We start from the raw sequence: 24,994 nt of genomic DNA, 5'->3' as shown, positions 1-24,994 counted from the left end.
AAGACTTAGAAAAAAAATTTTTAATTAAACAGATTTTTGTTTTCCATCTTGTTAACACATTCTTTTTAGTCTTCTCAGGCAAGAAATCTATATAATTAAATCCCTATTATATGAAGGAAACAATGTGTGTGTAGGTTGGGTCAATCAGTAATGACTGGATCATATATGCCTGAAAATTGTCTTAAATTCACAGTCTTAGGAAAGCTATTTTGCTCTGTCTCAACATGCTGCCTGTCAATTCAAACTGAAGCCTACTTAAGTCTCCCCTTGCCAATTTGTTCAGGAAGAAAAAATGCCTAATGATGGCAAAAGGCTAGGACTATTGTGACCACTGAAAAAAATGTCCAGTTTCTAGGTGAAAGCCTAAAATTATCAGTAACATGAATAGCCCTTTCATTGTTTGTGCAATACATTCCCTTACCTCAAAATGCCTGAGGAAAAGAAATAAAGAGCAGATTAGAGAGATTTCATTATTAATATATGCTAACTCATAACAGCCTTAGGTGAGGTGTACAACAGTACACTCACTTTATCAGAATTCAAGTAGCACTCCTCTTGAATTGATCAGCCAGCCCAATCTGCTTATCTATGGAACAGTTAAAGAGGAAACTCAAGCACAGAAAAACAATTAACAAATGGATTCATTAGGGTCCTCTTTCCACATCTGCTAAGGCAAGGCAAGATTTTTTTTTTAGTTTTAAAAAGGACCATTAATGACCACAAGTACAAATGTGTTTAAGCTTCAGTTATCTTGAATTGTGTAACCAGGCCCTTGACTTGGTCAATACTTTCCCATATTGATACTGTGATCTGCCTGGGTCTAGGGCTGGTCAGACAGACATTTCTGCATAAGGCAGGGACATCATTAGCATATAGCTATAAAAACTTCTCTCAATCAGAGACTAGGTACCACAAGCTTATTAGAGATAGCTAAATACTGACTTCCTCCCTTGACTTCTTTGGCTTTTCCCTCTAGTGAACTCCTCTTAACCCTTTTGGAATAGGCTCTTTTGTTTACCCCAAAGCATTCTACCTGCCTTACCTGCCTTACTCAGATAGACCTTCTCCAAGACAACCTGACCTGATTAGCACACTACTTATACACTAACAAATACTCATTCTTCATAAAACATAAAAGGAACTATAATTCATAAATTTCTTTTTTATTTTACATATTTATATAATAAAGAATTTCTATAACAGTACAATAAAAAGATGATTGCACATGAAACTACAAATCTACTTTGCATGACTTGCTCTTCAGCATACAACAAAATTGTCATGTAAATTTTTTTTCTTCTTCTCTCCCTTCTACCCACCATAGAAACAGCTTCCAGTAGACAAAAATAGGAATAGATAGATAGATAGATAGATAGATAGAAAGATAGATAGATAGAAAGATAATAGATAGATAGATAGATAGATAGATAGATAGATAGATAGATAGATAGATAGATATAGGCATATAAATATATATGGGTATGTAGCATCCCTGAAATTTCCAATTCTTTCCTACCACAAAGAGAACTGCTATAAATCTTTTAGAACATAAAAGTTATTTTCTTTTTCCTCTAATCATCTTCAAAAAGATAACAAGTAATGGTATTGTTGGATCAAAGGGTAGAGGTAGATTAATAACTCTTTGGGCATAATTCCAGATTGCTTTCCAAAATGGTTGGATCATTTTACAATTATACTTACAATGAATTAGTGTCCTAATTTTTCCACATTCTCTCCAACATATATCACTTTCCCCTTCTATCATTTTTAATATGTCAATCTGGAAGTTGTAAAATGAAATCTCAAGGTTGTTTAATCTGCCTTTCTCTAATAAATAATGATCTAGGACATTTTTATAAGATTAAATTATTTTGATTTCTTCATGGGAAAACTGCTTAATTACATCCTTTGACATTTATCAATTGCGGAATGACTCATATTCTTATAGATTTGTCAAAGTTCCTTTTATATTTTAGGTATGAAACCTTTATCTATAAACTATCTTTAAAATATTTTCCAAATTTTCTGCTTTCCTTCTAATCTTGGCTATATGTTTTTATTTGAACAAAACCTTTTTTTAGCTTAACGTAATCAAAATTATCCATTTTGCTCTCATTTCCTAATTTATAATTTATAAAACTCCTTCATTACTTGAGACATCATAGAATCCTACAGCCAAAAAAAGTCTCAGGTCTTCTAGTTCAGCTATTTTATTTTATAGATAAGGAAACAGAGGCCAAAGAGACTATGATCTATACAAAGATCAAGGAGATTATATTACAAAAAAAAAGGAAGGTGAGATGAGCAAAATAAGTCCCAGAGAAGTACAATTAAATGAAAGACTGAAAGGTCAACTATACTACCAAGAGTAAAGACTAAACTAACCTCTCATATGGGGAAGCTGGAATTGCAAGGCAATGTCTCTACAATTATTTGCTTGACTTGAACATTTGGAAGAGGACGTGAATTAGAAGGGAATAATAACTGAAAGGGATTTGTAGCAGTAAGATTATGTTGAACAATCAAAATGATACTTTGGAAGAAAAAGGAAGAGAAAAAAAGAGTAGAAAAGAACAAGAAAAACTAAAACTAGAATTAGAAGAAATTATATTAATCTTGGTATATATTCTATGCTGGATCCCATCCACTTGGATGAGGGTGGAAACAATTATCAGGAGAAGAGAGAGTCAGTTGTAATAAGAGAATATATATAAGTCAGTTGTAATAAGAGAGTATATAAATAAGCTCCCAAGACTCAATGGCCATTTCTGATTTCACCAAGGGAGTAATCCTAGGAGATCAAAAGTCATACAGAGCTATGTTCAGAGTCAATACTGGTAGAAGGTTCTAGAAAAAGAATAAAAGCACAAGTAAAGCAAGAGACAATTTTGATTAGAACATGCCAATATCCATGAAGATAATAAAATTAAAATCCATCAGGGTAATATATATGATGTCTACAACAATGTAAATGGAATGAACAAATAATCCAGAAGAACTGAAATATTGCAAAATTACAATAAAAAAGTATAGGTTTTCCTCCCAAAAAAAGAGACATTAGAATATATTTCCTTCCACTCATTGACCAAAGTGGGAGGTCTATGGATAAGACACGTTGTCTTTATTTTTTCAGATTTTTTTAATGTTACTAATTGAGTTTGTTGATTTTTTCTTTTTATTTAAAAATACTTTTTTCTTATATAGAATGGCTCTCTGGAAATGGATAGGAGTACTGGGAGAAAATTAGGTGATTTCAAAATAAAAATACCAATAAAATTGCTTTCTAAAAATAAAATAAATTAAAGATAATCAATTAAAAATAAAAATTACCCTTGTCTAAAGATTTTGAACTAATCTGAAAGAATAGCTACTTCTGCTATCAATTCTAAAATAATATATTAATCTCTATTTTTCTGATCAGTCCAGGAAGGATTTCTCCATTTAAGTAATTAGGGTAGACAAAGTACAAAGGGAAAGGCTCCTTGATTGATCCACCTAAAAGCAGCAGCTTCTTTTCATATTTCCTAAAGAGATTATAATATTGATCAAAGGAAAGAGGTCTCTGATTATTTCAAGACACCAGTGATCAGCTGAATAGGAAAGGGGAATCAGCAAAGAAGAAGAAGCCCTTGACAGGGAGCTTTCAAAGTGGGACTGACTGGTTTTAGGAAAATGATTCTCCATGATTAAGTGACATTGTAAATATCCTTCCTAAAACCCCTATAGACATTACTTCAAACTACCTTTATGGGGAAGATATGTGTGAGGGCATGAGAAAACTCTTAACTGTTAGGACCTTTTTCCCTCTCAAACAAAACAATACAGGATTTTGGAATAAAAACAAATTAGTAGTATTTCTACAGATTTTTATTTATAATGCAGAGCACAATGCTAATTGCTTTTCTTTAACGTAAGACATCCAAAAAAGAAGGTAACTTTGAGGTTACAGAGTTAATCATCAAATCAGTATTGTGGCTTTAGTCTGAATGAAGAATTAATATAATTGGTTACATACCTCCTGAACTCAATTTCCCCCATAATATATAAAAATAGTTTGCATACCAGGAAAAAATTTAGAGGCTTGGTCTAAGTTTAATAATAATAATAACAACAACAACAATAATAATAATAACAGTAACAACAGCAATAATGCATTTATATGTAACACTCTACATTTTGAAAAGGACTTTCTAAAATCCTGGGAGGTGGGTACTCTTATCCTCATTTTACAAAAGAGGAAACTGAAAACGGAAGTGAAGTGAACTGCCTGGGGTCACAAAGTTAGTCAGTATCTGAGGTTCAGTTTGAACTCAGGTCTTCATTATCTGCTTAGCAGTGCAAGAGAACTAAATTTGGAGTTAGAGACATTACTTTCTAGGTATGTGTTCTAGAGCAAGTTAGTTAACCCCTAAGTGCCTCAGTTACCTTATAAATAAGATGAAGGTGTTGTGCAATTCTAAATTCTAAGATCTTTTCTAGCTTTTGATCTGTGAATCATTATCATCAAGCAACCATTAGTGGCATGGTATTTATATTGTTATGACTTAAAGGTTTTAGCAAGGAATGTGAAGTGTATTTGAGGCTCAAGTTCACTCTTTGGGAAACTGAGGAAGAAAAAAAAAACCAAAGTATCATGCTTTTCTCAATATATTCTTTCCAGTATCAATTCAATTCACTACTTCAATAGAGGATAAGCTGGAGAAGGCCAAAGCAGAAAGGGGAATAATTAACTATTAGCATTAAGTGTAGAACAGTTTGTGTTTTTGTATTCTTACCAAAAGACTGGGTATCCACTGGCGTAGAAAGAACTCTGAAACCTGGAAATTTCTCAGAAGAAAACTACTAAAATGCAGCATATATATATATTGATGAAGGGATATAGCCCAAGGGAACCTATTAGAAGGTTAGAAGGGCAGAGCCTTCTTACCATAGAGGAAACAACTGTTAACAACCATAGTTATACTTTGACATAAGACCATGGTGTCAAGGGAACTAGACACTTAGCAGTAGGATGGGCTCTGCTGGGAATTTCCACTCTTCTAAGAGAGAAATAACTGTGGTACCCAAAACTACAATTTGTCATGCCCCAGGGGAATCATGAGCTTAACAAGAACTCCTTAGTAAATATGAGCCTGACCTCATTCTCTGGAAACAAAAGAAGGAATTGGGAACCAGGAACACTAATCCTCAGTTATAATTTTTCCCTCCAATTCAATTCAAACCATTTAAACAAACATTTATTAAACAATTACTATATGCAAAACACTACCCTCTCTAGATATGTCTCTTGATATACTGTTACTTTTTCAGACTCCCCTTCATCACAACTCTTGGCTCTGGTTGATTTTTTGGTAAGTATATTTCTACAAACATAAACATCATCAGAAATACTTAAAAGTATAATGGTAGGGGAGGCTAGGTGGCATAGTGGATAAAGCACCGGCCCTGGAGTCAGGAGTACCTGGGTTCAAATCCAGTCTCAGACACTTAATAATTACCTAGCTGTGTGGCCTTGGGCAAGCCACTTAACCCCGTTCGCCTTGCAAAAAAAAAAAAGTATAATGGTGTCTGGGATTAAGAATGGAGCCTAGATAATCCATGACTATGGATAATTCACAAGTGGATAATCAAGCAATATTTTGATTCATTCAATTGCACAAATATTAAACATTAGTTCTCTAAGAAATTTCAAAAAACATCCCCAACACCCATATTAACATAGAATTTCACAGTCTGAAGAAATGACCTACTCTATGCTTGCCCACCCCAGTTCCAAGTCTCAATTTGGGGAAAGTGAGAGATTATTATCCCCATTTTACATGAGTCAATATATGCAAATAAGTTCATTTATTGGACTAGACAGAGATGGAGTAGTTGAGGAAGAATTTCAACAATATTCTGCTTGCCATTATGGTAGTAATGCTACAAGCCTCAAGCAAATCTGATTTGTCATTAGACCTGCTTTTTAGTGTTCTAATTCATCTTTCAAACTATTTATTATATACACACACACACACACACACACACACACACACATATATATATATATATACATATATATATATATATATATATATATATATATATATGAGATTTTGCTTTGCCTATTTGAAAAATCCCAGCACTTCAGTCACCACAAAAAAAAGATCATTTTGTGGGCTTTGTGCTAGAACAATAAGAGAGACAATGGACATCAGATGTTGCAATATTGTCCCTGAGACAAATTCCTGAGTGGTAAATTCATGTGATATATATTCAGCTCCTTATGAACAATGACCATCCTCCCCCACCAATCTAAACTGCCCTACACATAAGCAATTGCTTCATTTATGATTCAGACTCTCATTGGAAAATGAACTCTTACATCTGATCTCCAGAATGAAAGTAGATCTGGATATAGGCAGAGACAAAGAGAAGGAAAGTGACAAAAAGCCTCTGTCACGAGCATACTACACTTTTTAAACAGTTAAAAATTCATTTAACAAACTGATTGAAAGTCCATATCTAATTAAATCTAAAAGAGGTATCAACCTGAAATTCAAATGAGTTGACACTTAAATTGTATACAAGGAAGCTTTTCCATGCATGTCTTTAATAATGTATTACCTACAATGTTCTCTGTATTCATTAATGCTTTCCAAGCAAACGTGACTGGAATTCTTTCCATGCTGTTTCATATACAAATATACTGATGAAAGTAATTTGTTGAGTCACATTTTTCCTTCCTCCTATAAGATACAGTTCTCAAGGGCTAGCACTCTAGCTATGTATAAGGTGAAAATGAATTAAATAGAAATATCTATTATTGAAAGATATTGAACCCTATAAATTATAGTTATCCCTCATTTCAAGAAAATTCATTTTTTCCAAATTAAACTTAAAAAACAGAAATAGAATATTTCATTAATTCATTTAAAAGGCTAAGAATTAAATAATTATTGACAAGTACTTATCACTCAAATAAAATATCCCACATAAGATAAATGTAGGGATAATATCTCATACTATCTTATGAAAAAATGGAGAAATATAGGCTGGTTATGCTACAGTTATTGCAGCTAGGTATCACAATGAATAAAAACCAGACCTAGAGTCAGGAAAATGAGTCAAATACAGTCAGATAACACTTACTAGTTGTGTGACCCTGGGGAGGTCACACAATTACTCTGTTCAAAATTTCCTCATTGGTAAAATGAGACTAAAAAAGAGAACAAAATGAGATAATATTTGTGAAGAAAACTTTTTATAAACTCTTAAGCACTACAGAAATGTTTGTTGCTGTTGTCCTTGTTGTAGTTGCTTAGTGGCATTCACAATTGGTTGAAGAGTCATCTGCAATTTGATATCAAGTGCAAAAGTCTAAGATAAAGGGATTCGTGCTTGGTCCAATATTATTTAACATTATGTTCTTAACCATGACTTAGGAAAAGGCATGGATGACATGCTTATTATCAAGTTTTCAGATGACACAGAATTGGAAGGGAATTCTGACAAGAGTTAGATGCAAACAGACCTTGGCAGGCCAAAACATTAGTCTGAATACAATACAATATCAATACAATTCAATACAATGAAATTTAATAGAGATAAACCTAAAGTCTTATGCTTGCATACAAAAGATCAACTTCATCAGCACAGGTGGTTGGAGGCACAGGTAGAAAACATTTTGCTTGTAACAAGATTTGAGGGATTTAGTGAACTGTAAACTCAATATGAATCAGCAATAAGATACAGCAGATAAAAAATGCTAATGCCAACATGGGCTGCATTATGGAAGACAGAGCTTCCAGGAATAGGGAAGAAAAAGTCATGCTGTATTACTGCTCTGACTCTATCTAGAATGTTGAATTGAATTCTAGAGATGAAAATTCTAGAAGGGCACTGATAAGTTGAAGAACAGAGGGGTACTGCTCTTGTAGCAAAGGGCCTGGAGTCCATGCCATATGAGAAATGGTTGAAAGAACTGATAATGTGTAGCCCGGAGAACAGAAGAGGTAAGAAAACTTAAGAGTTGATGTCAAGTACTTGATGGGATTTTATGGGGAAGATAGAAAGAGGACTTGGATTAGTGTTATTTGACCCCAGAGAAAAGAACCAGAAACAGAAAATAGAAGTTGAAAAATATCAAAGTTTAAACTTTATGCCAGGGAAAATTTTCTAACAATGAGAAGTGACTCAAGGTGAAATGTAGTGCCTCAGGTGGTAATGGACTTCCCCCTCACTGGAGGTCTTTAAGCAGAAACTGGATATCCCTTTGTGAGGGATGTTATAGTGGGAATTCTTTTTTTATACTATGGGTTTTACTAGATGCCTGCAACTCTAAATTCTATGAATCTGTGATTAACTAGTTCCTGGATGGCTCCACAGTACAAAGAGCACCCAGCCTGGAGTCAGGTAGACATCTTTCTATATTCAAATCTGGCCTCAAATACTTATTACAGTTTTGTGACCCTGGGCTAATCATCTAAACTGTTTGCCTCAATTTCCTCATCTGTAAAAATGAGCTGGAGAAGGAAATGATAAACCATTTCAGTATCTTTGCCAAGAAAATTCCAAATGGGGCCACAAAGAATTAGATATGATTGAAAAAAAAGACTAAACAATAACAACAAAGCAAAAATACTGGTAAAATAAGAGGTTTCAACCCAGTCTCTATTAGGCTTTTATAAATAATCAGACAGAAGAAGAAGGAAGAGAGTTAAAAATAGAATCTATTTTGATGCTATTTAAAGCTAAAGATTTAATCTAAAGAAAGAAAATCTAAACATTTTCAAGTTGTGAGTAGATGATTAGGATCCATGAGCAGACAACATTACCTGAACAACAAATTATAGCTATTACACTATTTAACTGCATAAAGACTCTGAAACTATGAAGATTGAGTATAGGTGAACACCACAGTTTGTGGTTCAGGAAGAAAGCTAGTTAAGCTTGCAACTTGGCTGTTCCCCAAGACCCAAATTCCTTATTTTAACAGGACTCATTCAAGACATTCAGGATCAGAATGGGGACTGGAAATGGCTTTCTAGTGTTGGTTCAAACAAGACAGTCTTTAGGGTCCATATCCAGTAGAAGCAGAAAATGAGTGATAAGGCTACTTTGAGAAAGAAGCAGAGGGATAGAGAGGGGGCAAATGGCAGAGGAGGCAGAAAGTCAATTTCAAGAATTCAGATTAGGAGAATGTTTTTTAAGCCAATTGAAGAAAAGATCAAGGGAAATCAAACCAGGCAAGAGGCTGCCTCAGGTCTATCCGGATACCCCTGATACCACAATCAAGGTTTCAGATGACCAAATATCCCCACTCTTCCCAGAAGAAATCTTTTACAGCACTGAATATACCAGTATCTAGGTCCATTGACTAAAAGGTGAGCTTAGGATGTTGAAAAGTTCAAGAAAAAGGTAAATATGAGTAAGTATGATCCTGTGGCCTAAAACATTAAAAAAAGAAAGGGGCATGGGAAGCTTTGGAGACTGAAATTCTAAAGATGTCATCAATAATGAACTTAGTGAGAAAAGAAAAGGGAATAAAGAAATTTATAATACTTGCAGAGGGACCTTTTCAACAAGCTTAGTTTTTAAAAGTACACTTGTGAAGATGGGAATTAGGGAATTTAATTGAAGACAAAAATAAAATTTTTTCAAGAAAAGTGTCAGAAAATTCAGAATGAGTTGAGTCTTTTCGCAAATGCAAAAAGCAGCAAGGGGAGATGTTTTAGCTATGTTGAGGGCAAATACAGGAATGAAGGAATAGATGTGCTACTTAGAATGAATGTGATTATAATAATGGATGAGAGATGGAAAGTGGAATTGCTCAGGTCCTATTCTGTTTTTCTATATCCAAGAAAATTATTCAGCTCAAAAAGAATGAAGTAGGTGGTGCAGGGTAATTTGGGTAGTGCAGTTGATCCTGGATAGGTCTAGAAATCAGGAAGTGAGCTCAAATCCTACTTATAGATACTTTACTAGCCATGTGACCCTGAGCAAGTCACTCTCAGCCAAGAAAACAGATTAAACTCTAAGTGCAGATGGAACATATTTTATTTATTTTAGAGCGTCTTTTTGTGTGTATGTATTTTTTTTGCAACATGTCTAATATGGAAGTATGTTTCGCATGGAAAAAATTTCTTTGTTGCAGTTGCTTCATTTTTATAGTTAACATATTATTCTCAATTACCTCAAATGTCCCTTCTAGCTCCAAATCTACTATCTTAGCAAAATGGCTGACTGAACATTAAAATTCTATATTATAGTTGAAAAAGCAAGCAATTACCCTAAAAATGTTCAAATTATGTGATTTAGACAATATTTGTACTAGAAATGTCTCTGTATGATTTCTGAACCAATACCAATGACCTCTGAAACGCTGCAGAGAACAGGATAGATTCCATAGAAACAGGGCAAATGATATGGTTATAATTTTCAAAAGGGAATAGAAGGCAGGATTTCAAATGATAGATCAATGACATCAACTCTTGAATGAAAGCAAAGACTATGGCTATAGACCTTTACTGGAGCAGACAAAATAGGTGGGCACAGGAAAGGTCATAGATAATAGGCAAAATTGGCAGGCAGGACAAACAGAATATTTAGATAATGAGCCAATTAAGATCAGACAAGTTAGAAAAAGGGGACACAGAGACCCAGACTAAGTTATAAAAAATCTCATAGAACTCTCTCAAGAGGACAAGATGTAGATGAGATTTCACATTATGTTCAATTTTTTTTAATAGAATGCTCAACCTAGAGAAGGAAAAAAGGAGTTTCTCTGAAATGAAGGTTTTTAAACTGATTAACAGATTTAGTTAGATAACTAACTAAAACTTAAATCATTATTTTCATAAATCTGAAACTGAAATTTTTCATTTCCTTAGATTAGAATTTTTTTTAAAATAGGAACAGAGACTTTCCCAGACTGTGTCAAAGGGACTGATAGTACAAAAAGGTGAAGAATTTTAATAGCTCTGGATCTATTAGAATTATAAGAGACTTTCTTCCCAAGACAAGAGCCTCTGGATCAAATGAGATAATATATAAAATGCCCTTGGCAAACCTTAGAGTGCTAAATAAATGTTAACTGCTAATTGTAAGGTGACAATCAGCAGGTGGCAGCAGTTGGAATGAGAAGGTATGCCATGGTGCACAAGACAAGCAAATATAAAGAAGGATTTCCCAGCTCAAGAGAGAAACAACATTTCAAGTCCTGAAGTTTATCATTGGCCAATTTATTCCCCATCCAAAAGAGGTGAAAAGGAAATAAGAAAAAGCAATAATGGGGTTTTGCCTTCTCACCTGTCACATGGAGCAAGAGAAAAGATGTCCTTCCTTCTAGCTCTAAAATATGCATTATTCCTATCCCATTTGAAAAATTACCCCCCCCTTTTTTTTTCCAAAATAGCTTAAGGAGCGAATTCTTTAGAATGGTGGTCCATAGCCTAGGGATAGTTGATTTCCTGATACGTCAACAATTAGTTGAAATGACATATGGCAGACAAGGGGTATAAGAGGGGATGATTTTGGTCCTGGCTGTCTGTGTTCACACATCACATAATGTGGACAGGAGTAGAACACAAGGACAATGAAAAATAGAAACTGTATTAATTGGATCAAATGATAGAAGAGGAAAAACTTTACACATTGTTAAGGAGGAAAAGCTAAAGTCCTGACCAAAGGTACTTTCAGAGAAGGAGGAAAAAGATGAGGAGAAAAAGGAGGAGGAAGAAGAAAAGAAGAAGAACACAACGAAGAAATTGGAAACTACTTAACTGTATAATAATAAATAGTTGAACAAATTGTGATATATAAAGGCATACAACCAGCCTTTAGGAAACAATAAATATGCAGAATTAAGAGAAATATGGAAAGACATAAAATGATGAATAACAAACAAGTATAACTAAAATAATGATGAATGAGGAATTTAAGAAAATATGAGAAGACTTGCAGAACTTTATACCTTGGTTATGATCATGCAAATTTAAAAAGCACTAAAAGAAAAGAACTTTGATGAATTGCAATGACCAGTCTCACTGCTAGAGAACAGATGACAATACTCTCTTCACTCTGAGGTAGAAGACAATGGACAAAGTAAATAGACCATATCTTTCAATGTCATCTCTGTAAAGGTTTATTTTCCTTAGTTATTTTTCCCTATTATAAAGCATGATTCAATGGTGGAGGAAGGGAAATCATTAGGAAAATGACTGTCAAGGAGAAACAACTGGTATCAATACATATTTTTAAGGCTATCACCCTTAGCTAAAGGAGTGAGATATTAATAGATCTTTTGAGGAAGATAATTGGGTACATGCGCTGCTTCAGTTTTCCAGTAACTCTGAACCAATAGGGAACAAAAATTCCACTTCTCTGACAATTAAATGTCTGAAACCCAATTATGATAGCTACAACATATTTATTTCTCAATGGTGAAACATTATAAGAATCAGATCCAAAAAAAAAAGATGTAAGTGGAAGAACATTGTAATTTTCTTTGTTTTATTATCTCCCAGTAAAGAAAGACCTCATTTAAATTGCTTTTCAATGAAACAACTTTTTTCATTTATCTCCCTACTACCAATGGAGCTGGATTCATTTCCTCTTGGTAACCATTTCTTAATACAGCAGCATTTTTAGTGCATTATGATTTTAAACTAATTGTTACTAAAACATTAAGGAATATTGTATTAAATAAGCAAGATGAGATTGTTGAGCCTTTGGACCCATTAAATATTTTGCATTAACACAGGGTTCATGTTCTGGATGGTGAATTATGGTGCCAAAACTCCTACAAGTAACAATCTGAACATTTAAGTTGTAGCAACATTCTACAGTATCTTAGGCTAGAACCTTAAGCTTCACAATAGTTTGAAACTAACTTTAACAGGAATTCTTCATATCATTACCTCCTTTCTAACCTTAAAAGGAATTCATATCATCACTTCTTTTCTTTTCCAGAAGACTGTAATCTCCTACCAACCCTTCTCTAAGCTTCAATTCCTTCATATCCAGTTGCTGCTATCATCAGTCCAAAAACATGATTATTTCCCCCATTCTTAATAAACCCTCACTAGATTTCAACATTTCTGCAAGCTGTTATCTTGTAACTCTTCTCCCTTTCTCAGCAAAATCTATCATTTGAAGGTTGAATAAAACTGTCTACATTCAATGCCTCTACTTCCTTTCTTTTCTCTCTGAAACACTCTGGAATCTGACTTCATTATTCAATTGAAACTACCATCTCCAATGTGACAAGTGATCTCTTTTTACCAAGTCTGTTTGCCTTTTCTGAACTATTTTCCTTCTTGAGCCCTCTGTTGCATTTGATGCTGTTGACTCCTTCTCCTAGTTCTACATTCCGAGTTTTCATTAGACCCTCCAGCCTGACTATTCCTTCTCAAACTCTTTTTCTTGATCTTCAACAAATGCCTTCATATATCTTCATATCTGTGGGTATCCCCCAGGAATTTCTCCTTGTCTTTTTTCTCTGTCCCCTATCACATTGAGATCATATAGATTCAAGATATCATCAATATATCAATCCCTAGTCTCTTTCCTGAACTTCAATTCCACATTATGCACTGTAATGTGGACATTCTAAAATGAGTAGGACCAATCAACTAACACTTATTAAGTGCCAGCCAATATGCTAGATATTGGGGCTCTCATGATAAAAATGAAACAATCTCTTACTTCCAAGAGTTTATGTTCAACTCAATGTAAACATTTGGCAGAAAATATTAACAACACTCCTGAAAACCTGTAGCCCAATATCAAAGCACAAAATTCAGAGAACATCACTCATAACTACCCACTATAAATTCCACCTTTTTTTCTAAAAACAAAATAAAACAACTATTTAATAGAAAAGGCAAACTGACTCACATATTCTAGAAAACTTAGGTCTAACAGTCAAGAGCAACAAAAGGAAATGTAATGATACAGTTTAGTCATAATGGATAAGAATGATATCTCGTCCAAGATAAACACTATACTGAGAGTTTAACTGCCATAATTTTTCTTGCTAATTAAGAGAACCATCCACTACATTGTGGATATCTTCTAATTAGAATTATAGTCCCTATTTCAAAGACCTCTGCTACCGAAGTTATAGCTATAGATACTATAGTTTTATGAGTCAATTAAATGTTTAGGATTTGGCATTTGGAACTGAAACTTTTTGAAAAATAGAGAATTAATGGATATGGCTTGAGAAAAACTGTGGATAAAACAGAGAGAGAAAGAGGACAAGGGAAAACTTTCTTGAAAATACTGGTAAATGTTATCTTATAAAGAAACAAAGAGAATGTTATGAGGGACGAGTCTTGAGAGAGAAAAGTAAGAACAAGAATTAGTGTGACATGGAAAAGATTGGTTTCCTGGTATAACAGGAAAGAAACAGGAGTAGTCAGAGAGAAAAAGGAAAATGGAGGGAATCTTCTTTATGAAATCACTGTAATCTTTATCTTTCAAATATTGCAAAGGGATTTTATTTAGTATTATAAATTAATGGAATAGTATGGTATTCTATTTTCAGAAGTGAAGAAAAGCAATCTGTATTCACATTGATGGTTTAAGGTGACTCTATGATCTTTCTCATAGCTAAAATAACATAATTATTTATCTGGCACTGACTTCCTTACTGTTACTCATATAAGATACTAGATCTCTGAACACTAGGTATTTTCTTTTTTATCTTTATAATATGACCTTTATCTTTTTTTGGTTTTTATTTATTTTTCAATGATATATAAAGATAATTTTTGACATTTACTTTTGTAAAGTTTTCCCCCTCCCATCTTTCTCCTCCCTCTACCCTAGGATAACAAGTGACCTGAAATGGGTTATACATGTACAGGTGTGTTACACATACTTCCATTTTAGTCATGCTATATAAGAAAAATCAGAACAAAAAGGGAAAAATCATTAGAAGAAAAAAAGCAAAAGACAAATTTTAAAAAGTGGAAATAGTATGCTTTTATCTGAATTCAGATTCCATAGTTCTTTCTCTGGATTTGAATGTCATTTTCCATCATAGATTTTTTAAAACTATCTTTGATCACTGTATTGCTGAGAATAGTTAAAGTCTAGGATAGTTGATCATCACACAATATTGTACACTGTTCTATTGGTTCTGCTCGCTTTACTCAGCATCAGTTCATATACGTCTTTCCAGGTCTTTTGAAATCTGCCTGCTCCTCATTTCTTATGGAACAATAATATTCCACAACATTTCTAAACCATAACTTGTTAAGTCATTCCCCAATTGATGAGCATTCCCTAAGTTTCCAATTCTTTGCTACCACATAAGGAGTTGCTACAAATATTTTTGTACATGTGGGTCATTTTTCCTTTTTTATGATCTCTCTGGGACACAGACCTGACACTAGGTATTTTCAATAGCTGTTGCATTGTCTCGAATTCTCTTGCTGATTTTTGCCTCCTGTCTTCCCTGGCTTTCATCAAATTCCAAATAAAATTCTACTATATACAAGAAGTCTTCCCCCAAATTCTAGCTAGGTGAGTTAGAATCTATTCTGCTTATATCTTGTTGATAAATAGCTGCTGGATATTGTCATTTCCCCCCACCCCCATCAGAATGTGAGTTCCTTGAGGCTTTGGGGTTTGTTTGTTTTTTTGGCCTTTCCTTATAATTTTAGTAGCACAGTGTCTGAAGTATAACAGGTTCTTAATAAAATAGACTTGTAGAATTGTAGGTTTGACTCGACTAGACTTTTCCATCTTTAATTCATTGGTTGTAAATCAAAAATTCAGAACTTTCATATTTATTTTCCTAGGATATTAAGAGTTTTGATGGCTAGAGATATAAATAACTACTTATCAGAAAGAATGGTTTTTCAGTTTATTAAATATATTTTATTTGATCCAAGCCAATACTTGATGGAATGGGGTAGGGGTTCTGAATTTAATTGGCTGAAAAACATTTTGAATTTTTATTTCTAAATGAGGAAGTATCTAAATATACTCTTGAATTAGCCTAGAATTCAGGCATTCTCAGTTCTATAACACTTTAAGTCTCCATAAAACTAACCTACAAGATAGGCACTGCATTTATTATTATCCCCATTTTCCAAATAAGGAAATAAAGGATCAGAGAAGTTATAAGCATATTCAACATTCCAAAGTTAGTAGTGCCAAAATGGGATTACAGTTGAACAATGCAAGTGTTATTGGGAAATATGTAATTCTAGTCTCCACAATCCCCTCAGAATTCTCCTAAGATGCTCTAAAGGCTCTCCAGTACCATCTGAAGATCTCTGATTAGACTAAAGGAAGTGACTTATCCCAACCTCCACTAACTCACCAACAAATCATAGTGATGCTGGCACCTTGACAATGCCTCTAATATATATTTTTAATTAATTTTAAAAAAATCATTCCAAACACTACCACTAGCAACATTTCCCAGAAATACAATTGCATTTTCTTTTCCAACAACTGAATTTCAAACACTAAGTTCATTTCCTTGGGCATGCTTGTCCAATAATTTGGAGAATCTATATCTCTTGAAGATCTCCATATGACTACTTGTACAAGACCAGTTACATTTATATACTGCCTGACCAAGGAATAAGCAATAAATCAGCAAAATACTGCCCTTTGAAACCATTAGAAATTAGCCAGATGTCTGTTATCAGTCCCTATCAGAAGCTTAGAGTCATTCCTAGAAGGAAGACTCAACAGTTTTATATGTTCTGAGCAAATGGAGAATGTTGTATGCTTTATGAGAACAAGAATTCTAACAAGAAATGGGGAATGCAGACAAAGAAATACAAGGAAGTGGAGAATTTCATAGACAGGATAAAGGTCAAGAAATGAACCTTGTGGTCTATAAATGGGCTACTTATTTGTGTTGTATTTCTGCAGTTGTAAGGATACTTAGATTAGAATACGTAGTTAGATAGGCCATCCACCAAGTTATCCCATCACAGTATATTTATGTATACTCAGATATGAGTGTGTATACACATACATAGATACATACATATATCAGATGGATCAGGGAACCATGATACAACAGAAAAGGTGCTGAACTTAGGGTCAAGGAGTCTGTATTCAAATTCTGTCTCTATTGTCCGTGTGACTTTGGGCAAATCACTTACCCTTTTGGGGTCTCAGTTTCATCATTGCCAAAATGAGGCAATTGGATAATTTCTTGGTTGCTTTCTGGTTCTAAATCTCATCTCCAGATGCTCGTTCTAAGAGTCACCAGATTTTGGGAAAGGAGAGAGGGAGGGTAGGAAAGGGAAGGGAAGGAGAAGGAAAGGACTGGGGAAGGGGGAGGGGAAAAGTAGAGGGAGGGAGGGGAGGGGAAGGGGAGGGGGAGGGGAGGAAGAAAGGAAGGAAGAAAGAAAGAAGGAAGAGAGGAAGGAAGGGAGGGAAGGGGAAAGAAGAAAGGAAGAGAAGGAGGCAGGGAAGAGAGAGAGAGAGAGAGAGAGAGAGAGAGAGAGAGAGAGAGAGAGAGAGAGAGCCAAAGAATCAACTCTTATAGAGAAGGAAGCAGACAAACCCATCAATTGCCAACCAACTACCACATATAGGGAAGACAGTCACCCTACTTAAGACACCCAAGGTAACCTGAGGAAGAGAGAAGAGACAGAAGAAGCATATGTCAGATAAATCAAATCACTGTCCTCCCTTTGACCACCATTTCCTCTCTCTTACACTGACATTACCTCTGTTTTAGACCTTCAGCACCTTATTCTGATACTACTTCAATAGTCTAAAGTCAAGAAAACTCATCTCCCCAAGTCCAAATCTCGTCTCAGATACTCACCAGCTATGTGACCCTGGGCAAATCACTTAACCCTTTCTGCTTCAATTCCTCAAGTGTAAAATGAACTGGAGAAAGAAATGGCACATCACTCTAGTATCTTTGCCAAGAAAACCTCAAAATTGGATGATGAAGATTGAACACTACTGACAATCTCAACAATACTAGTTGGCCTCACTACTTCAATTATCTCCCCATTCTTGTCCATCCTCTACCCAACCGTCAAATCAACACTCTCAAAGTAGAGGTCTGATAACTCCCGCCCCCCCCCCCCCAACAACCCCACCATTCAATAAACTCCAATGGTCTAGGTGGATAGATGGCAGGCCTTTCACCTCCCAGATCAAATATAAAATACTATTTGAACCTCAAAGTTCTTTATAACTTGGTCCTCCTTTGACCTTTCCAAACTTGTTATACTTTATTCACTTCTCCCCCCGTCACCCTCCACTAGATACTCTGCCTTCCAATGACATTGGTCTCCTTTATGTTCCTCATACAAGATACTCCACTTTTCAACTTCAGGCACTTGTATTGGATGTCCCCTCCTCTTCTCTGCCTTTTGGCTTCTTGGGCCCTTTAAGTTCAATTGAAATCTCTCCTACCCCACTAAAGCCAATACCTTCCTTCTGTAATATATCTTGGATTAGCTTGTTTGCACACAATTGTTTTTATGTTTCATAATAGTTTTCATGATTAGATTGTGGCCTCCTTAAGAGAGAATTTTTGCTATTCTTTGTATTCTCAACACTTAGTTCTTAACACACAATAGGAGCTTCATTAATGCTTCCTGACTTAGTTTAGTTAGTCTCTTTCCTTACCTAATCCAAGGAGACAAAATTTCATTCCCTATAGCTTTTTCTTTTCAAAGAAAAATAAGAAATCTTGTTTCAGACCTTTCCTCTATGAGAAATCTCCCTCCTCAGAGATATATAGCTGTCAAACATAATTGTCATACTAGATTCTGAACTGAATCTCTTTTATTCCTTCAAATTTGTGGCATTCTCCTTGGTCTGACTTAGGGGAAGATCTTCAATATGTGATAATGATAGTAATTAAATAACATGAAAGAACATGTATTTCTTACTCTATAATCCTTATAGGACATTTCAATCTCATTGAAATTGTGGGAAGACACAATATTTTGACAAGCTGCCCACTAATAGCCAGGAATAGATGTGCAAAGAAAAGAGTACAGACAGGTAGAATTGCCCCAACATGGTACATTGCTCTGGCTGTCATTATATACCAAGGGACAAGAAGCCAGAGTGACAGTGGTGATCAAAATTTCAGAAAAGTCAGATGATTTTCATCTGTGTCCAGGACAATTCCCAATTGTACTCAGTCATAAATGCAACTATTGCCTGGCAGCAAGAGACAAAATAGATGAGGCAATGAGGACTTATATTCTTCAGTTCCTTCCTACCCAAGGAAGTCTATTATAAGTCTCTGAGTAGTAAGCAGAGTTGTTTTTCCTAAATTGAGGTACAAAAATGGTTTTGGAGAATGTCAATATTGAGTGAGACAAAGATTGAAAGGCAATAGAACAGATAAACACATATAGTAAAATCAGCTACAGATGTGGCTCTGGGACAGAATATGGAATCAATACAAGGTATATATGTAACACAAAGCTTGGAGAGATTTTTAATCCATTAGAAAGGGAACAAGAATTTATTAAGCCCCTATCACTTTGATAAATACTTTACAAATAACTCATTTGAACATCAAAACAATCTGTTGAGGTTGATACTCTTATTATTACAGAATAATTGAGGAAATGAGTCAAAGAAATTGAACATCTTAATTCAGTCAAAGAAACTAAGTCACTTCATTCAGATTAAGTGATGTGCTTAGAGTCAAAGAGCTAAGGATTTGACCTCATGCCTTCCTGAGTCTAGGTCTAGAGCTGTATCTACCACATCAGCTAACCACCATGCAGAAATTGGTATCATAGCAGAATGTGTCTTGGAGTCATAGAGTTCTGGAATATCAGATGAAGATGAGAAGGAAATTCAGGGGAAATTTGGTCCAATAATCTTATTTCCCAGAAAATGAAAATGAATACTAACAAAAATAAAGTAAGTTGACCAAGGGTACATAGGAGTAGTTGGATTTTTCAAGAGAGAAAAGATCAATGAATAAACAAGTATTATGGAGAGATTTCCAGGGCAGAATTAAGATGTTAATGAAAAACTAGCAGGCTCCCAGAGCTTTTCCCTGAACAACATCAAATGAAGCCTCTACACAGATGTTAAAGCTACACATCCAATAAAACAAAAAAGATCCAATTGTAGACATCATGGAGATCTTCAGTGACAGTCTGTTTCAGGGGGAAAGGGGAAGTAATGCCCAGCTAGGCAGGAGAGCAGGAAAGCCAGTGGGAGACTTTTACCACAGTGTAGCCCAAATCCTGGCAGCTAGACAGCAACACATGTACTGGCAGGTAGCTAGCAAGTCAGTAGGGAGGGTCCTAACCCCAGCCAAAATCTGAACCCTGGGAACACTGAGGCAAAAGACAAACCATACATAGGCAGAACCTGGATATTTAGGAGGAAACAAACCTCATACATAGCTTCAGTGATGTGCTATGTCTGTCTGCTACTTAAGGAATGTATATGTAGGTATGGAAAGTTCTTTTCCTTGGGTAGCCCAGAGGAAACTGAATGCTTGGCTTGGGCAACTCACCAAATAAATCTATGATAAAAAGAAAACTGCAAAATATCCCTCGATTATGTGAAGTCTGTTTCCAATGCCATAATGTCAGAGGGCATATTAGGCCATAGAAGGAGTTAAAAATTATTCCTTTCAATCCAACTATAGTCATTAATTTAATTCCATGTATTTCAAATATAAAAAGTCAACCATCAACTAATGAGTTGGCAGACTGTTAGAATAACTGAACCACAAATTAAAGTAGAATATCCTTTTTTTTCTTTATTATAAGGGAAGGTTCACCAGGGTAGAGAAGAGGCAGGAAGCATATCCAGAAAAGACTGGCTTAATTTAAACAAAAAGCATCAATAACAAATTTAAAAATAATAAATTAATTAAGAAGAACAACCAAGGAAACTAACTAAATGGAAATATAGCTCTCACAGTGAAGAAGAAAATGAAAGATCTGACATTTTATATCCACAACAGGAAACATCATTTGATGGGACACTTGATCTTCATATCTCACAGTGTTCATTCTGAGCATAACCTAAAACAACCAGAATGAAATCTGTATATCTAATGTAGAAAATAATCTAGGCAGGACTCAATGAGAGAGTCCAAACTGCTGCATGATCAGTCCAGTACTCTAGAGTATCCTCCACAGAGGAACTAAGGCCTTCCATGAATATGAAACTGTCCCTAGAGGGGGATTATCTTTGCTGAGTCCCTCTTATCATGCTCTTCCTCAAATTCCCACTGGCAAGTTGATCCTCCAAGAAGTGACTATCCCAAGGCTCAATACATTTTGTGGATCTTAATCCCTAAAACTATGATTTACAAACCTCCACCAGAGCACTAAACTTTAATAGTCAGTTAGTGGATTCAACTATCTATATGACCCTGGTCAAGTCACTTAATCTTGTTTCCCTCATTTTCCTCAACTCAATTCCTCAAAGTCAGCAGCTTCACTCTTTTAGAGTGGGCAAGTCACTTAACCCCCCATTGCCTTGCAAAAAGCAAATAAACACTGGTCTTGGAGTCAGGAGGACCTGAGTTCAGATCTGACCTCAGACATTTAATAATTGCCTAGTTCTGTGACCTTGGGTAAGTCATTTAACCCAACTGCCATAAATAAATGAATGAATGAATGAATGAATGAATGAACAAACAAATAAATAAAAACTTTAAAAATGGAGTCAGAATGCAGATTAAAGCACACTAGGGGCAGCTAGGTAGCATAGTGCATAGAGCACTGGTCCTGGAGTCAGGAGGACCTGAGTTTAAATCCAATCTCAGACACATAATACTTATCCAGCTATGTGACCTTAGGCAAGTCACTTAACCCCATTGCCTTGGCAGAACCAAAGTCAAAATGACTGGCAATGGCTCAGGATACAGTGGATAACCTTGGCATCTTTGATGTCTGACCAAGTTCTCAGAGATCCACCATGCCTGCTTCAGCTGTCTTCATGGTCACTGGAACAAAGTTCTCATCTGTCCATTCCAAGAGGGTATTCCCATGCTTGGGGTAGATATCTCCCTAACTCATCAGTGGATTTGAGGCCTGTGGGTTTCCCTCAACCTGACCTGTCTGAGAAGATAATTTTACCAGGGTGTGACTGCTACAGATGCTACAACTTCTTGGAGCCAAAGGCTAGAGTTGGATGAAAGGTGGACACCAAAGGTGGATGAATATCCCTGAAAACACATGGTAAACACTCACATCAGAGGTGCTAGTCTTCCTGGAACCTGCCATACACCCAAAGTGTCACTGGTAAGACAAAGGAGCAAAGGGGAAACCAAGGGGACACAGGTGAACAAGGCTACTCATATCTCTTGCACTTCAGGGCTTCGTGTGGTATCTTCATGCTGCTATCCCTGAGCACAATGTCTCTGCTCAGCTGGGCTCTCTGGACCTGTTCTCTTTGCAGCTCCACTCCAAAAGCTAAATTCCTCAAAGTGGTCTTCTGCTTCAACAGACAAATGATGCTCTTCTGGCTGGAACAGGGTCTTCTACCACTAGATGCCAAGAGCAACAGATGCAAAGGAGCAGAGACAGAACCCTGTGTGTGAGGGACAGAAAGGGTAAGTTTGTCTGGACCACAGAGTGCAGTGAAGTAAGGAAGGGAGCTTATGACTTTATGAATGATTTCAAAGTCAAACAGAATAGCTTGTATTTTATCCTAGAAGCAACAGGAAGTGACCAGAGTGTATTGAATAGGAGAGTAATGTGACCAGATCCCTGTTTAAAGGATGAATTGACTTGGGAGGAGTACAACTTGAGTTGGAGAGACAGGAAGACCAATTAAGACACCACTAAAGGTAGAGGTTCTAGGACTATCAAACTTATCTCTTTTTTATTTTATTCTTTGGAGAGGAAAACTATATCTATGGCCTGATACTCATCGCCTAGCTGAAAGAAAGGAGATGGGATCCTGCCCGTTATTCCCCTGAGGTGGAGTAAAACACCAGAGAACCTAATCATTCAGGAAATGCAGAGGGCAGGTTGCATGAGATAACAGAGACAACCAAACTACCACTCTGCACTTCATTTTTATAGCTAGAAATCAAATAAGACAGGATGTCTTATGTGAAAACTCAGCCACATAGTATCATCTTTATTGGCTCTGGCAAAGAACACTTAAAACAGGTCTCACCCAAAATTAAAATATGTGCATGGAAAAAAGCAGAAAATCTACAGTTTTTCAGGTTTTTATAAGGCCAAAGAAATACTAAGCTGATAGAAACACACATATGTGCACTCACTCTTCATTTTCCATCAGCTGTTCTGCTAAGTTCTGACTCCACGAACATCATTCCCCTAAGATAACCCCAACTCATCATCATGCAGATCAACTCAACTTGGAGACTCAACAACTTCTCAGTCCCCTCCACTGCCTCTCCCCTCTGATTGGAAAGCTAGAAGATAGAGCAACAAAGTCCTCTCAAAGTCTTCTTTATAAGGGGCAACTAGGTGGTTGCAGTGGATACAGCACCAGCACTGGAGTCAGGAGAACCTGAGTTCAAATCTGAACTCAGACACAAATCCAGCCTCAGACATTTAATAATTCCTTAACTGTGTGATCTTAGGCAAGTTACTTAATCCCATTGCCTTCCCCCCCCAAAAAAAATTCTTTATGGAGAGTCTAGAATGTTCCAAATAATTGTTCATCTTTCATTGTCAGCTATACCCTAGGCTGGATACCCACCCTTTTCAGTTTTCTTTTGTGAATTGTCTTCCAGTTGTCTTATTTGTATCCCAAACATTAACTGAGAGATGATGCTATGAGACACTTGATGCCGGATTTCTTCTATTCCATGATCTTGTTTTTAGGCTTTTCTGGTTAATATGCGACATGGGTAGAAATGACTCTTCTTTCCTTTAAGTCTCTTTTTCCTGTCAAAGCTATCTGACAGGTGGCTGCCATCAATCAATGTATTGCTCAAATGCATAAGGATCCTTCTCTTCAAAAAAAAAGGGAAGCTGAAGGGGAAGAATTTGGATCTCAAAGTTTTAAAAATGAATATTAAAAACCATTTTATATGTAATTGGGGAAAAATTACTAAATTTTTTTGAAAAAAGGAAAACTGAAATTTTGATTACTAGTATCAATTAAAAGTCAAACCTAGCAGGGTAACTTTTTTTTTTGCAAGGCAATGGGATTAAATGACTTGCTCAAAGTCACACAGCTAGGTGATTATTAAGTATCTGAGGTCAAATTTGAACTCAGGTCCTCCTGACTCCAGGGTCAGTGCTCTAAGCTGCCCCCACAAGATAACTTTTAAGTAATCTTTGAATGTCTTTTGAAAATTCTTTCCTCCATCCTATTTTTTCCTTCTATGAATAAATTAATGAAGTGAGACAAAAGAGTCAGGGAAAAGAACCCTGACCTGAACATCTTTGTTTGAATCCTACATCTAACACCTACTTGCTCTGTGACTGGGGTCAAATTATTTTACACTTCTCTTAGTCTCAATTTCCTTATCTGCCAAAGAATGCAAGGAGAGTTAAACCACCCCCCTCAATAGCGCAATTACTAAATCCTGGTCATTCAATACACTGTCATCACTCTCTCTGTAGAGCTCTGGATTTAGGGGTTTAATGTAAGGAGACACAGGAAAGGAAGGCAGTGTAGTCAAAGTTATTTATAAGGTTAAGAGAAGAGGGAATAAGAGGAAAGTTTGCCTTGATAAAGGGTAAGACCATTTTGGTTCATCCTTTAATGTGTTAGAGTGGTGCAGGAGAAAATGTCATCCCTTCTGCAGGTCATCTTGTCCTTCTCTCTCTCTCTAAAGTAATTTCATCATTGCTTTACCTTCCTGTTCATACCTTTCTGTGTGGATCTTAACTCACTTCTCATGCAACAATTTAAAAATGAAATGACATTTCAAAGAAATTTGGGGAGAAAAGCAATTCCTTGCTAAGCAGTGGTGCTGATCAGGTTGGATAAAATTCCAATCATGGAGATGACAGATTTTCTCTCCATCTCTGTGGCATAAATAATTATCCAACTGAAGGTACTTGGGCGGGGTGGGGGGAATTAGTGA

General features: G+C 35.7%; 1 protein-coding gene and 1 long non-coding RNA gene across 3 annotated transcripts in view; one reads left to right on the top strand and one right to left on the bottom strand.

Annotated features, from left to right (window-relative positions):
- Positions 1 to 24,994, bottom strand: part of HHAT (hedgehog acyltransferase) — a 505,442-nt gene that overhangs the window by 311,933 nt on the left and 168,515 nt on the right. The gene's annotated exons all lie outside the window — the stretch shown is intronic.
- The window catches only part of LOC141513095 (uncharacterized), a 65,553-nt gene continuing 48,461 nt past the window's right edge, over positions 7,903 to 24,994 (top strand). Inside the window, exon 1 of the long non-coding RNA XR_012475703.1 lies at positions 7,903 to 7,994. This is a non-coding gene — a long non-coding RNA (uncharacterized LOC141513095). The remainder of the gene's footprint in view (positions 7,995 to 24,994) is intronic.

The sequence above is a fragment of the Macrotis lagotis genome, chromosome 2 (assembly GCF_037893015.1).
Source record: "Macrotis lagotis isolate mMagLag1 chromosome 2, bilby.v1.9.chrom.fasta, whole genome shotgun sequence".
Taxonomy (NCBI): Eukaryota; Metazoa; Chordata; class Mammalia; order Peramelemorphia; family Peramelidae; genus Macrotis; species Macrotis lagotis.
This window is presented reverse-complemented; position numbering and strand designations above follow the sequence as displayed.